This window comes from Dipodomys merriami, unplaced genomic scaffold (genome assembly GCF_024711535.1).
Source record: "Dipodomys merriami isolate MVZ:Mamm:240054 unplaced genomic scaffold, mDipMer1.0.p SCAF_19, whole genome shotgun sequence".
Taxonomy (NCBI): domain Eukaryota; kingdom Metazoa; phylum Chordata; class Mammalia; order Rodentia; family Heteromyidae; genus Dipodomys; species Dipodomys merriami.
The window spans coordinates 26,175,731-26,191,089 of NW_027203270.1; the positions used below are offsets into that span (position 1 = coordinate 26,175,731).

At 48.4% G+C, this 15,359-nt stretch overlaps 1 protein-coding gene across 1 annotated transcript in view; it reads left to right on the top strand.

The window, feature by feature from the left end:
• The first annotated feature begins 9,872 nt into the window (after positions 1-9,872).
• LOC138830992 (signal transducer and activator of transcription 5B) overlaps positions 9,873-15,359 on the top strand; it is a 78,474-nt gene continuing 72,987 nt past the window's right edge. Inside the window, exon 1 of the mRNA XM_070028015.1 lies at positions 9,873-9,986. The gene's annotated coding sequence lies outside the window, so the exon portion shown is untranslated. The remainder of the gene's footprint in view (positions 9,987-15,359) is intronic.

Below are 15,359 nucleotides of genomic sequence, written 5' to 3' on the forward strand. Positions count from 1 at the left end.
CCACCCAGTCTCATCTGAAGTTAGTCCTACCTTAAGAAATATCTTTGGAGGGGCCATCTTGATCCCTCCAACCTCACATCTGCCCATAGCCCTCCTGACAGCAGCAAACCTCCTTTCTAGAACCTTGTCTGGTCATAGTCCCCATCCTTAAGATTTCCCTTACAAGGCCCCAGGGTTGGATAAGGTCAGCCTGGAAGCCTGCCATCCCCTTTGCCCAACTTCCCTCTCCTCTGGGCCTCCTCTCTGCTTGGCAGCTGGAATTGGCAGTACCAAAGGAGGGGCCAGCCTGGCTGCCCACTCACAGCCCAGCCTGGCCAAGCCTCAATGCCCTGTGGGAGTCATTTTCTTTGTCTCCTCCCTCCCAATTCCTCGTTAGATCTGCCCTTTTCTCTCCATTCCTCACTCTTTACTCCTCCTGGTCCTGCCCCTTGCTACCTCCCTTAGTTTCATTCTTTTTACTTCAGAGGGGGAAAAAAAATGAAGTTTTCTGCAGAAGTTGAAATATCTGGGTTCTCCCCACCTTCTCTGTGTGGTCACAGTGACTTAGTTGGCAGGATTATGAGGAAAGGAATTGAAAACTGTAAGGGGTACCGTAGGTGATTTGGGGAAACCTTGCTCTCCAGATGTTGAGATTGGGGTGGCTTGGGAAGAGGAAGTTGGAGCTCTCTGCTCTCTCTTATTTCCCCCACCCACTGTGTGCAGAAGGAGAGGGTCAGACACATACCAGCTAGGTGTCATCTGGAATGAGAACCATGTATTAGAGCTGGAAGTGACCATGAAGAGGGGTGTGTGTGTGAGAGAGAGAGAGGGAGGGGCAGAGAGAGAGAGAGAGAGAGAGTGTGTGTGTGTCAGTCCTGGGGCTTGAACTCAGGCCCTTGGCACTGTTCCTGAGGGGTTTTTTGGTTGGTGGGTGGTGGTGGTGGGCTTGAACTCTGGGCCTGAGTGCTGTCTCTCAGCTCTTCAGCTCAAGGCTAGTGCTCTACCACTTGAGCCACAGCACCATTTCTGTTTTTTGTTTTTGTTTTTTCTGGTGATTAATTGGTGATAAGAATCTCCCGGACTTTCCTGCAAGGGCTGGTTTTGAACTGTGATCTTCGATCTCAGCCTCCTGAGTAGCTAGGTGTGAGTCACTAATGCCTGGCTATGAAGATGATTTAACAAATAGGAAAACAAAGGCCAGACAGGGGAAATGACATGTCCAGTGTCAACTGAGCCCATCAGTGGCAGAGCCAAACCTCCTGGCAAATAGTTGTGGGGAGCCCCCTTGGCACTTGTACCCAGTGGCATTTCACTACCAACAGGAGGAGATGGTTGAAGGAAAACAGTGAATGCATACAGATTTCTTGGGTTTCTGCTTTCTCTGAGCCAAGCCTAGAGGCAAAGGACTACCCTGATCATGCATTTCATCTGGGCCCCTGGAAGACAATGGAGTGGGGGTACGCGTCTGAAAGTTGGGGCCCTACCTGCCTTTCAGGTGTCTGCCTCTCTATACTCCTCTTCCAGGGCCTGCAGAGGCCTGCTGCTCCAGCTGGCAGCCCCACCCACCAACCATCTGGCTAGGTTGGGCTCCACTTGCCTAGGGAATATGTAGGTGAACAGAGGGTGTGAGGTACCTGGGTACAGAACTGGAAGAGCTAGCTTAAAAAGGAGCAGAAGGGTCTTCTGCCCCACCTTGTCAGAAGCACCTCCCCAGTGAGCCTCTGTTTTCTCCCCATTGAGTCTTTGGAGGCTCTGAAAGCTTTTGTCTCTCACTGCTATTTCCTTGTTTTGCTTTGAGGTCTCTCTCTCTCTCTCTCTCTCTCTCTCTCTCTCTCTCTCTCTCTCTCTCTCTCTCTCTCTCTCTCTCTGAGTCTCTGTCTGCTCTCTGTTTGATTCTATCTGGAGTTCTCTCCCTTTCTTTGTGCCTCTGTGCTCTCTCTGAGATGGAGTGGGCAGGAGGAGGAGCTTTGTAGCTTTCCCAGAATGAGCAACCTTCCCTTCCCAACCCCCCAGTGTGGGGAATGGAGGAGGGAAGGGTGTCAGAATTGGGTTGGAGGCAGAGGTGATTATGCTCTTGACTCCAGATAACACTGCTACCTGCAGATGTCAAATTTGGGGTTTCTTTTTGCTTTCAGTTCTCTGGTTTGGTCTCTGCTCTATCCCACCACAAAGCAAAAAGCATACTGGTGATTTTAGGATAGTAGGCTCTAGAAAAACTTGAGGACTCAAGGATGGGGTTGGGGAAGAACAAAAACTTCCTTGGGTCTGGACTGAGCTGAGGTTAGACCTTGACCTCCTTGTCCTTAACTGCTCTTCACCCCTAATTCAAGTTTGCAGCATTAGATGGGGAGTGAGAAAGGATTTTTTAAAAAAGTACAGGAATACATTCTCCAAAGAAGACTGGCTGTCTTTTATTGGGAATAGTAATAACCCACAGGCTAGGCTACAGTCAGAACACTATATACCTGTCCTGAACCGAGTCATAAGTATGGTTCTTCAACTCAACTGATTCTGGTAACAAGTTAGAAGGCAGGCAGGGTAAGAATCATCCTGCTCTCAATTAGTCTAGCAGGAAAAAAAAAAGCTGGGTGTTAGTGGCTCATCCCTGTAATTCTAGCTACTCAGGAAGCTGAGATCCAAGGATTGTAGAGACTCTGTCTCCAATTAACCAGCAGGAAAAAAAAGTGGAGGTGTAGCTGAAGCAATAGAGCACCAGCCTTTAGTGAGAAGGCTGAGGGAAAGCATGAGGCTCTGAGTTCAAGCCCCAGAATGGCATGTGCACATATGTACACAACAATTACTCTAGGAAAAAGGCCTGTCCCGAGAAGTTGTGTGGCCTGTGAATATACAGCTGGTACTAGAAGCCAAATTTCAAAGCTTTGGTGAGCAGTTGCAGTGCTTCTTTTGTTGAATGAGGCAGTGTAATCTGTGTGTTACATGAAGGTGGGTTTGAGATTATGAAGAATAGTCCCAAGTCTTTCTGCCCTGACCTTAGAGACCAGGTTAGCAGAAGGCCAGGCCGAGGTCATCTTGCCCTGACTGTCCCTGCTAAAGGGAGGTGGTACAGAGTCACATTTGTTTCTTCTGCCCCAACTCTCTTCTTCAAGGGGAGTTCCTGTTGCTTGGGAGCCAGAAGCAAGGGAGTTCCCAAGAAAACTGGAGGTGTCCCAGGAAATGTCTCTGTGGCCTGTGGCTGTCACCCTGGGGCTTTTAAACATCCTGCTTCGCCCACCTTGCCTCTGCTTGGACTGTCTGCCTCCACTCCAGCTCCACCTGAACCTCCTAAAGTAGGGCCACAGCCCTATGCTCAGTGCCCACTCCACCTCTGAAGCCAGTATCTGACTTTTGTAGAAACGCTACTCTGGGACTAAGAATGTGGCTTAGTGGTAGAGTGTTTGCCTCACATGCATGAAGCCCTGGGTTCAATTCCTCAGTATCACATGCACAGAAAAAGCTGGAAGTGGCGCTGTGGTTCAAGTAGTAAAGTGCTAGTCTTGAGCAAAAGAAGTTCAGGGACAGTGCCCAGAGTTCAAGCCCAGGACTGGCAAAAAGAATGAAAGAAAGAAAGAGAGAAAAAGAGAGGGAGAGAGAGAGAAAGAGAGAAAGAAGAAAGAAAGAAAGAAAGAAAGAAAGAAAGAAAGAAAGAAAGAAAGAAAGAAAGAAAGAAAGGAAGGAAGGAAGGAAGGAAGGAAGGAAGGAAGAAGTGCTACTCTTGGGGCTGAGAAGGTGGCTCAGTGGTAGAGTGCTTGCCTTGCATACATGAGGCCCTGGGTTCGATTCCTCAGCACCACATAAACAGAAAAAGCTGGAAGTGGCACTGTGGCTCAAATGGTAGAGCGCTAGCCTTGAGCTGAATCACTGAGGGACGGCGCCCAGGCTCAGAGTTCAGGCCCCTCCCCCCTACCCCCCAAAAAAAAGAAAAAGAAAAAGAAATGCTACTCTGTTCTTGTCCATGAAGACAGAGCAGGAGCTGGGAAGGGTGAAGAGGGGTGGGGGTGGGGGTGGGGAGCGATTCTGTGTGGATGCAAGGGGAGAGGGAGGAGAAGGAGCTTCAGGATGGGAGCGAGTCCTGATCTCACCTCGGTCCCCAGCCCTCCACCACTGTTCAGAGAAGCCAGTTTACAGTGAAGTCACCAAAAGAACACAAGGCCATCCTGCCTGAGGCATGGTGACTGTCCTCTGTTTCTGGGAATAGAGGGAGGGGAGGAAGGGGTGTGGGATTAGACTGGGAGTGGGGGATGGGGTAGGAAAAAGTCCTTTGCCCAGCTGCTGTGCCCACCTGCCTGGAGGTGAGGCTGACAGTCTGGGTTCTCTCTGGACCTAAAGGCCTGCAGACGGGGGCTGTGCTAGGTATTCACCTTCTACCTGGCCAGGGAAGCAGAGAGAAGCCCACCCTTTGTCATCTTTCTCATTGTAGGGGTGACCAAGGAAGCTGGTGGGAGAGAGCTGAGCGGGCTTGGCCACTGTCCTGAGTAACATGGGTCTGCTTGGTTTCTTTGCCTCATCCCTGATAACTATCAGGCCCCTCTTCCCGCTGAGCTAGTTTCTCCTTGTGCCAGCCCAACAAGAACTCTTTTGTACCTTGGTCAGCCCAGTGCCTAACCTCAAGCCCTCTGGGGTGTGTGGGAGTAGGCTGTCTCTGTTGCCTTCCTTGCCATCCACTCTCCTTTGTGATGACTCCAGGGGGTTTCTTTCCTGCTGTCTGTTTTGCATTGTTCCTTGGTTTCTTAAGTCTCCAACCCACCCACATTGTCCCTGGTGGCTCCCTTACTCAAAGCCTTAAAGCAGGACTTCCCACTTTGGGAGCAAATGAAGAATACAAAGTCAAAATGAGGGCTGAGCCAGTACCCCAAGCTCCTCCTCTCTCCTGGCCTGGGCTTCATTTACTGCTAATGTTGGCTCCAAATGAGGGCCACAACACATCCAGTTTCCCCTCTATTTGCCTCTCAGCTCTGAGCCCCTCCATTCTACCCACCTGGAATGCCATTCCTGCCTTGCCCACCTTGGGCCACCTCATCTTCCACAGGGTCAGTATGGCCTAGAGGAAAACACAAAGACTTTGGGGTCATAAGGACCCTAATATAAACCCTGGCTCTGCTGTGTGGCCTTGAGCAACTGAGACGGCCTCTCTGAGCTGAACATACAGAATCTGCCTCTCTCATTTGTAAGACAACAGTCAAACCCATCTGGCAGGATTGCTGTCCAGACTCAGTCACTGCCTGGCACATAGGACTAGCAGAGGGCTAGGAATTTTCTATTTTCCCCTCTATCCATCATGCCCTTGTGTATGATATGGGCTCTTATGGCTCTAACTAGCTAGCTGCCTATAGGGCTGTATGATACTGTTTGTTTACATGTAATAGAGGCTTTGTAGATATTTGTGAAAAGAGCATTGAACTTCTTGCTGCTCTGAGAGTTCAGGGAAGACCCCTGTTCATTCTCTCTACCCCCCCTCCCTCCAGCCCTCGAAGGTTTTTTTCTACCCTCACCCTGGCCCCTGTCTGCTCCAGTTCCACTGACCTGCTTTCCAGTTCATGACAGCAGCAGGAGCGTCATCTTTGCCTGGTACTAGGCTGGCTTTTGAGTTCTTAACCTGTGCTGCCAGCCAGCAAGGGTGGCTGGGGTGGCACTCTGTTCTCTCTTCTGTGTCGACCACACCTGCTTGGCTATGCAGCAGCAACAGCGCCCCAGGACTCTGGGGGTAGAGGATGAGGTGACCCTGCCCCAGGAAGGAGCGGGGAGGACTTGAGCTTTCCAGAGAGCTACCCCTGCACGGTGGCTGGAAGGGAGCCCAGTTAGGTGAAGCACACAGGAGTCAGACAAGAACGTGGGAGAATCTCCAGTTGAATCCTGAAAGGACCCGCACATCCTTTGCTCCATTTCTGTCCCTTCTCATCCCCCTCCCCTCAACACCTGCTCCCTCGGGGCCCAGCAAGCTCTCTAGGTCAGGGACTGAGAGCAAGAAAGAGGAAAATGTTCTTTTATTGTTGCATTCTTCCTTAGGTCAGGTACAATGCCTAGTTGGCTTCAAAAGCATTCTCCATTTCCTTTTGAAAATGGCCATTTTACTAATGCTTTAATAGGTGTTACATGTGTGGGGGTCAAAATACTAAAGATTCAAGAAGAGAGACAGTGAAAAATTAGACTCTCTTTTTCTGTCCCCAATATCCTATAAAAAGAAATTACTAGAGTTTTTGTTTTGTTTTGTTTTGGTTTTTTTTGCCAGTCCTGGGACTTGAACTCAGTGCCTGGGCACTGTCCCTGAGCTTCCTTTTGCACAAGGCTAACAATCTACCACTTGAGCCACAGCACCACTTCCGGCTTTTTCTGTTTATGTGGTACTGAGGAATAGAACCCAGGGCTTCATTCATGCTAGGCAAGCACTCTACCATTAAGCTATATTCCCAGCCCAGTTCCTAGAGTCTTGTGTGTACCCCCAGAAAGATCCTGCTAGCTTCTAGCATAGGAGGAGAAACTGAGGCTCTCAGAGATGTTAAGTCCTTTGACCAACCAAGGTTACAAAGCTATAAATTGGTAAGCTGACATTTGGAACTAGCTCTAATATCTCAGCATTGTTTAAAATCACCTATGCTCCAACCACTCACAAAAGCCCCTCTCAAACACTGGCTCTCACACTCCTCCATCCTGAGGCTGGGAGACCTGGAGTCTCTGTTGGCTTGTGTGTTGTGTGTCTGCTTTCCTCCCAATGGCTCCAGGGGAGCTTGTGTTGACTTATCCCCATACAGAAGAAGGGAAGTTCCCACAAGTGCCCTTCCTTGCCTAATGTGTGGCAGGTGGTTCCCCGGAGGCCAGCCCGATTCCTGGGATTCAGAGAGGTCTACAGAGGGAAGCCACGTGAGTGTGGGTCTGTAGCTAGAGGGGATCCTGGTTGTGGTTTCAATTATATTTCCTGAAAATGGCCTCATGGTCTCCCTGTGGCTGGGCAGGAGGAGGGAGGATGTGAAATGAAGGCGTTGTTCATGTGGTAGCCGTATTATTGGTCATGAGCATGAGGGGAGGAGGCCACAGTCAGTTCTGGCTAGAAGTAAGGGATGGCATATGGCCAAGGCCCAGGTTTCCAGGCTCTTCCTCAAGCCTCTTTCACTCCTAGTTAGGCTAGGGTGGGCTGAGAGATGTCCCCCCAGTGGTCATCTCTGCATCTCCACAAATCTCCCTGGGATCTTTCTGGATCCTAGCTGTCCAATTTCTTTCCAGCACTCTTTCTGTCTTGTATCTCCATATCTTAGAAGATTGTGGTCCCGAGGCCTGAAGAGCCTCTCATTTGAACTGTCAAGCAGAGAGAGGTGGGTGTTGGACCTTTCTTCCTCCCCAGGATGACAACTTTCTGTTTTGCTGAGGTTGCCACAGAACATTCTGCCTTTCATGTCTGTACACACAGGACTAGCTGGATGCCTACAGATCAGTCAGAGATGGGTTATGATTTTCAGGAATAAAGTGTTCTACCTGCTTGGGGATTTAAACTGGCACTATTATGGAGGTGGTTTTTCAGTGGCCATGGAAACTGAGTTGAGTCCTATACCTGTCAGTCTTAAAAAGACAGGTAGAAACCGTAGCTTTTACTAAAAACAATGATAATAATACTTAACTACATAGAGGGCTTCACAGTATTTGAAGTGTGTCAATGTGTATTAACGCACTTGATTCTCATTATGTTATGGGCTAGCTGTTGCTACCTCAAGGAGATCAAAATCAGATGCTCACAGTCACATGGCTGAAGAAATTAACAGTCTGGTTTTAGACTCTACACTTTCAAAAAATTTTTTTGGAGCTGGTCCTGGGACTTAACTCAGGGCCTGAGCACTATTCCTTAGTTCTTTTGCTCAAGGCAGCTCTATCATTTGAGCCACAGACCCACTTCCAGTTTTTTGGTGGTTAACTGGAGATAAGAGTCTCACAGACTTTTCTTCCCAGGCTGGCTTCAAACCTCCACTCTCCTGTCTCAGCCTCTTGAGTAGCGTGGATCACAGACGTGAGCCATCAAGACTGGCTCCTAAACCCTATGCTCTTTTTTTTTTTTTAAATAAATTTTTTACTGAAATAAAGTGATTGCATAAATTTCACAAATTTCTCAGTATTGTGGGATAATGATACTTAATTAAAATCACAAACACATTTTAACCTTCACAAGGCAAATTGTCATCATCGTGGTCTATAAAGTTTGTGAATTCTATGAGCTTTGACAATACAACTATTGACCCTATACTTTTAATGCCAACATAATTCTTATGGTTCCTTTCCATTCCCTAAGCAAAGCATATTTATTGGTATCTACTCAGGGTGGAGGAATTGCAAAGTGGATGAATGTTGGGGTCGGGGGAAGACACATGTTAAGGAAAAAACTTCTTGATCACAGAGGTGCTGTAATAAAGACAATGTGGGGTGGGATGTACATTCATGCTACTCAGAGCCAATATCACAAATGGGCAAGTAGTGAGGGGACAGGAGGACAGTCCAGGCAGAGGGGACAGTGTGTGTTGTGCATGTATGAGTGCTTACAAGAAGGAGAAATGTGGGACTGAATGTCAAAATGCCAACGGTCACTGATTACCAGAGAGGTTGCCCGAAAGCCCAGAACTGTGACTTCCATCCAAGCTTCTGCTCCAGCCTCTAAGCTTCCTGCTCCTCTGAAAAGCATTGTATCAGGTGTGGGCCCAGCGATGGGGTCAGAAGCAATAGCCTGGGTAGGAAGAAAGGCTTTGTGATGAGCTATAGACCCGAAGACCCTTGTGGCTGATATACTGGAGGTGAAGCAAGGCTTCTAAGAAGAGCAGCCAAAGGAGAATTATGGGAGAGCTGGAAACCATGGGTCATCTCTGGCTATGAGATTTTTTTTTTTCAATTGAACACCCTACAGAGGACTATGTGACCTTGTGGGGGCTGCGATGGGGTCCTTCTCTCTTTCGCCCCTGGAGCTGGTTTTCTGGAGCTCTGATATGCCTTGCTTCCTGCTGGCCCTTGGAAGGTTGCCAGGGAAACCACTGGCCAGCTCGGGAGATGGAGAGTGGGTGGTTCAGGCTGCCTTCTCCCACTCGGCAGCCCCTCCCCACTGCAGGGGAAACGATCTCGGAGGCCCCCTGGGCACTGGGATCCGAAGGGGGGGGCTAGGCTGATTTCTTTTCTCGTCCGGATGCAACAGTCACTCCGGCATCCCTGCCTGGTGCAAACTAGCATGATTTCCCGATTTCCCCTCCCGGGGAAACCGTTTCCCCTGTTCCCCCCGCCCCCCCTCCCCCCTGCATTCACCCAGTGCAAGCTTCAGCTAGCTGGTCCTGGGCAAGTGCAATCTCCAGCTGTGCCCATCCAGGCTTGGTGCCGAGCCGCCCTTTCAGGGAGCAAACCCGGGATAATTATTGATCCGACTGCCGTGGACTTATGACCTCGGGCAGCGAGGGGAAGGACCCAAAATGAGGGGCCACCGGCCGGGAGGGAGGTGGGCGGGTCGCGGGGCGGGGGCAAGCACCACGACCACCAGGCCCGTCCGAGCCCCGAGCCAAGCGAAGCAGCATGTGCTCGCCCTCTGGGGGCCCCGATTGGGGCGCCGAAGCCGCGGGGAGTCGGGAGGAGCGCGCGGCGCAGGCCCGGCCGAGCGCGCCCCCACCCGGCTGGGCGCGCGGAGGGAGTTCCGGGTCCCCGCAGGGCAGCCGCGGAGGGGGCCCGGGCGACCCCAGGGCTCGGGCGTGCGCGCGCCGGGCGGAACCAGGAAGCGGGCGCGCTCGGGGCTGCGGGCGGCGCGCGTCCCCAGGCCTTCGTGCGCGAGCGGCGCGCGCGCCCCCGTGGGCCCCGGCGGGCGGAGGGAGAGTCGGCGGCCGGAGCCGTCACCCCAGGCGGGCGGGCAGGCGGGCGGGCGGGCGGGCGGGGACGGAGCTCGGGCGACGACGCGCGCGGCGGTCCGGCCGAGGGAGAGAGCGAGCAGGCGAGCGAGTGGGAGAGCGAGCGAGCGAGCGAGCGGGGCCGGAGCAGCCTCTGGCGCCCCAGGCGCCGACGAGGTAGGAGCTGAGCGGGGAGCCCCACGGGGCCCGGGGGGACTGGGGGAGCGAGGCCGGGGAGCCCGGGCCGGGTGGGGCCCCGCGCCGCTCCGGCCGCGGAGACTCCAGGCAGGGCCGCGCCGCCGCCATCGCTCCCCGGCCACGGGGTGGCTGCGCGCTGGGTGAGGGGCGCGTTGTGGGGAGGGTCGGGGCAGCCCGGGTGTCTGCAGAGGGGGGCCCGGGGGGGATAGTGGGGTGCAGAAGCGGGGGCGTGCAGACGCAGCGGCTGGGCGGAGGGCTCGGTGTGAACTGCGTGCGCGCGTGGCCGGGTGGGTGTGTGAGGGACCCCCGCGCCGAACGCCCCGCAGCCACCGAGCTGCCGTCGTCCACTTCGCACCTTCCGGATGCAATTTCCACGAGTCCCTGCTGTGGTCTTGCTTTCCCTCCTTTTATTATGATTAATTTCCTCCTGGAGAGGCTCCTGCGGGGAGGACAGGAGCCCGGGGAGGCGGGGGGGAGTGCCCGATGGGGAGTTAGGGTGGTATTAACAAAGCTTCAAGAAATAGCGCCTTATAAGGAGTCAAGACAACAAATACGAACATTTTGATAAGACGCTGGGCTGCGGGATCCCACATCAGGACCCGCCAGGCCTGAGCTTGTACATGTGGCGGTGGGATGCGGCTTGTTCTTTTCTTTTCTTTCTTTCTTTTTTTCCCCTTCCCCCTTTAGCCTAGGGATCAAGAGTAAAAAAAATGCCCCTGGTGTGGGGAGTAGATAGGGAGAGTCGGAAGAGGTGCCCTCTTATCACAAAAACTGGTCTGAGGCGCAAGGAATCTGGCAAGATGGTCAGGGTGATCGGAGAGGAAAGAACTTGTTGTATGCAGACACTTGTAGCCAGCAGTGATGGCAAAGGCAAAGGAGGGAGGGAGGGAGGGAGGCGAGAGAGAGAGAGAGAGAGAGAGAGAGAGAGAGAGAGAGAGAGAGAGAGAGAGACAGAGAGACAGAGAGACAGAGAGACAGAGAGACAGAGAGACAGAGAGAGACAGAGACAGAGAGAACCAACAAGAGCCAGCTTTTAGGAAGATAGAATTAATGAAAACACACACATACTACACACAATTTTAAGAGCAAGGCCAGATAGATATTATTTTTCCCAAAAAGCAGTGGCCAGTTCTTGTTCTTGTCCCCTGGGATCCCTTCATCCTTACATGAAATACATTGTGGCCAAAAAAATGGATCATAGAATCTTCCAGTTGGCACTACCTCCTCCTCCCCCCAATCATGCTACATTCTTTTATTATACAAATAAGGAAACTGATATCCAGATGTATGGAATAAATGAATAAATGGTCTTGCTGCTTCAGATCACAGGGCTGTTTTGTTTAGTAGTTCAGAGACTAAAAACTTCCATCCAAGGTCTCCATAGGGTTTTATCCAAAGCACAGGGAAATAAAGCCTATAGGTCTTGGCCTAAGTTCAATTCTACCTGTGGTCTCTGGAATGTTCTGGGGGGGAGTGCCCCTAAAAGGGCTAGCATGTCACTAGCTAGTGTCTTGTATTTTCAGTCTTCAAGTGCCGTTTATCATGTGCCCGAATCTTAGGTTTCCAAAGTAGTTGGATAGCTGCCTGGCCTGTAATAAGCTTTCGGCGGCTGTTTTTTGTTGTATTATCTCAAATAATTTTGTTATCGTTGAAGACAATTGATATTATTAAGATAACAGATCTTTGCCTCTTTCCCCCCCACACTCTGCCATTGTTCTTTTGTTTGTGTTATACTGTTTTATATATAATTCTTTGAGAGAATGTGTTTTGTTCAGTGTGACTTTTGCGTTTCTGTTTTTCTTTTTGTAAAAATAGAAACACTGGATTGGTTCTGATCATTTCAAACAGAAGTGGGGGGGAGACATGCAATTGGCTTTGTTTTAAGATTTGGGCATTTTGTTTGTTTTGGTACCACTTTACATTTTGTGGAGCAGCACAGTTGTTAGAACTGCTTGTATTATAAGGGAGAAGGGGCAACTGATAGTAAGAAAGTTTACTATAGAGCATTTTATCCTTTTTCATGTTTAACTGGGTCTAGACAACCCTATGGACCTCTTGCCAAGTGTCATCTGGTAAATGATCTGTTTTCTATAGACTCTGAAAGAAGAACATTTCAAGCACTGGGTTGAGACACAGGGAAGAAATCAAGAGTTCCTGATGTTGTTTTTAAGAGCAAACCATCTGAGAAAGAAAGAAAGAAAGAAAAAAGTTGATTTCTATCACCAAGCAGTTTGGCTATTGCATAACTTGGAGTTAACCCCCACAAAAATCTTTGCTGTATAGTCAACTTAAATATTTTTACCTACCTTCTCACTAGTCCAGCACTTTTGAATTTACCTATTTTTTTTTAAGAAGTAGATTGTGTTAAGCAGTTTAATGTCGATATGTTTCTTAGGTGTAGACTTATGATATGTATGATCATGGGGGGAAAAGTGCTCTCATTGTTTGGAGTGTTACAACATAAACATTTTGGCCAACACTTCCTATTGGGCTTCGACTTCTCATTTCACCTCCATTTTCTTGATTTTGTTTTTGTTTTATTTAGTTATGCAAAAGCCACATCAAGGTGTCACTTATTGCCTTTTGGCTATGCATTTCAATTCTTTTTTTTTTCAAATTATGTTTTGAGTAATTAGATTATGTGTAATGTATGTTAGGCTGGTGTTTACAAATATGCTTGCCTTGGTTCCTTTGGCTTATTAGGCAGACAGTACTACAAGAGGTCTTACTATAAAAGGCAAATGTTAGAAAAAGGCCAATAATGTGCCCAGGGTTAGATGCTAGTGACATCCAAGGAAGCTTCATGGTTCCAGTGCTCTACAAAGTGTGTGCATCACATAAAATCATTCACAGGCTTGTGAACATTCTATCAGTCATGCATTTTCCCTCATCTGTTAGAATGTAGAACTGCCATCCTAGCCCTATAAAAGAAAGCATAAAAAATTTAAAATTTTCTGTTTTTTGTTTGTTTGGTTTTTCATTTGAAATTTATTCTTCTAACCTATTGAATTCTTCAAAATGAAAAAGAATTTCCTTTTATTATACAATACCTTTGGGGGAACTTTTTTTTTTTGGCTGGTCCTGAGTCCTGAGCGCTGACCCTGAGCTCCTTTTGCTCAAGGCTGACACCACTTCCAGCTTTTCCTGCGATTTAATTGGAGATAAGAGTCTCACAGACTTTCTTGCCTGGGCTGGCTTAGAACTGTGATCCTCAGATCTCAGCCTCCTGAACCACCAGTGCCCAGTCTTGGGGGGAACTTCTTCACCAAAATGATGCTTAAAAGTTAGCTCTAAAGTTGGGTGTGGTGATCCATGCTTGTCATTGGGAAGCCGAGGTGAGAAGTTCAGGCTGGAGGATCACAAATTCAAATCTGCACTAGCCTATTTAGAGAGACCTTGTCTAAAAAGGGTTAGGGATGGGATTAGTGAGAGAGTACTCGCCTAGCATGTACATGGCCCTGGATTCAATATTTAATATCACCACCAAAAGACCCCAACCACCACATCAAAAAACCTCTAAAGTATCCCCAAATGTGCACAGTGTTCAAATAATTTTTTTTGTTTGTTGTGGGGCCTGAACTCTGGGCCTGGTCACTGTCCCTCAGCTCTTCATTCAGCTCAAGGCTAGCACTCTACCACTTAAGCCATAGCACCACTTCTGTTTTTTTTTTTTTTTTTTTTTGCTTATGTGGTGCTGAGGAATCAAACCAGGGCCTCATGCATGCAAGGCAAGCACTCTCCACTGAGCTACCTTCCCAACCCTCAAAGGATTTTTTTTAATCCAAGTTTTATTAATAGAACTGTTCTAAAGTCAGAAGTATTTTCTCCCCCGCTAGTATTGTACACTCAACAGTTTTGTGCTTATTTCTGGGAATAAGAAAGTCAGATTTAACAATCTTATTTCCACTGATCAGACAGGATATTTTGGGGTACACTTAAATCATAAACATCACAGCCAGGTTTTTTCTTTAATTGTCTTACTCTGAATCACAGTGACCTTATATGAGTAAAGTATTGACTTTGGATGGACTTAAGGATGGACTTAAGGATGATCCTTTGCTGCCAAACAAAACAAAACTTAAGCCAGTTTGAAAATTTTACATATTGAAATCTAGGCCGTTTTCAGTGAAAAAGAGAGGAGTAATTTGTAGATGTCAGATTTTCCAATGAGACCCTTACTTTGGATAGTTTCAGGGTTTAAGGTAACGTTTTATTACCTTTTGTTCATTTTGGTCACACCCAGGACTTCCTTGGAAGGTATCTTTGAGGTTTGGTTTCCTTTTATTTTAAAATGGTAATATTGGGGTAGGGGTGCTTCCTGTTTATATTTTCAAAATTAGGCCCACATGTTAGCCTTCTGGTAGTGTCACATTTTTATTTGAAACATCCACAGACAAACATCAGATGCCATTTGCTTTGTCTTCCTTTGACCCATTGTACTGCTTCAAAATAACTTCGCCAAGCAAAGCCCCACTATCCTGGTTGGCACAGCAAGTCATTCTCAGATCTTTTCCTGTCTCTCTTCAAAGTTTAGCTGTCTTGGAAGGAATCTTAAAACAATAACAAGAGTGATAGCATAATTGACAGAAAAGTGGGGCCCTTGCTGCTCTCTGTTTCCTTCCAGGTATGGCAGCGGTGCTAAGTTAAGGGTTGAAACAGATTCCCCAGAGCTTTGAATGTCGGCAGGCATCTTAAAGAGAATCTGTCAGGGCTTCAAAAGACGCAGAATCTCCTGTAGTAAGCTGGAACTGCAGCAGGTGTTCTGGCCTTACCTAAAAGCCATAGTGTCATTGAGGAGTTAAATAAGAACAAGAAGAAAATTAGGGAAGGTAGTAGAACTCAGGAGGAAACACCCTAGCCTTAAAGCTCTTCTTTGACCTTCCTGGAATATATATATAGCTATCTCTCTCTATACATATGCATGCACACACATATATACACATACATATATGTATATATAATGAATAATAATTATATATATATATTTATTGTTGTTGTTGTTGGGCTGAATTCTGGGCCTTGGCGCTATCCCTCAGCTCTTCAACTCAAGGCTAGTGCTCTACCACTTGAGCCACAATGCTACTTCCAGTTTTCTGTTGGTTTTATTGGAGATAGAGAGTCACAGACTTTCCTGCCCAAGCTAGCTTTGAACCATGATCTTTAGAGCTCAGCCTCTTGAGTAGCTAGGATTACAGGTGTGAGCCACCGGCACTTTGAGTCTAAATGTGGGACATTGAAGAGTTCCCTGAACCTTAGGGGAAAATTATGTTTCTATGATTAAGCAAGTGGTGTTTTTCTTGTTCTTAACTAACTTCATTCTCTTTAATGAGTAAAGAGATTCCAAACTAAACA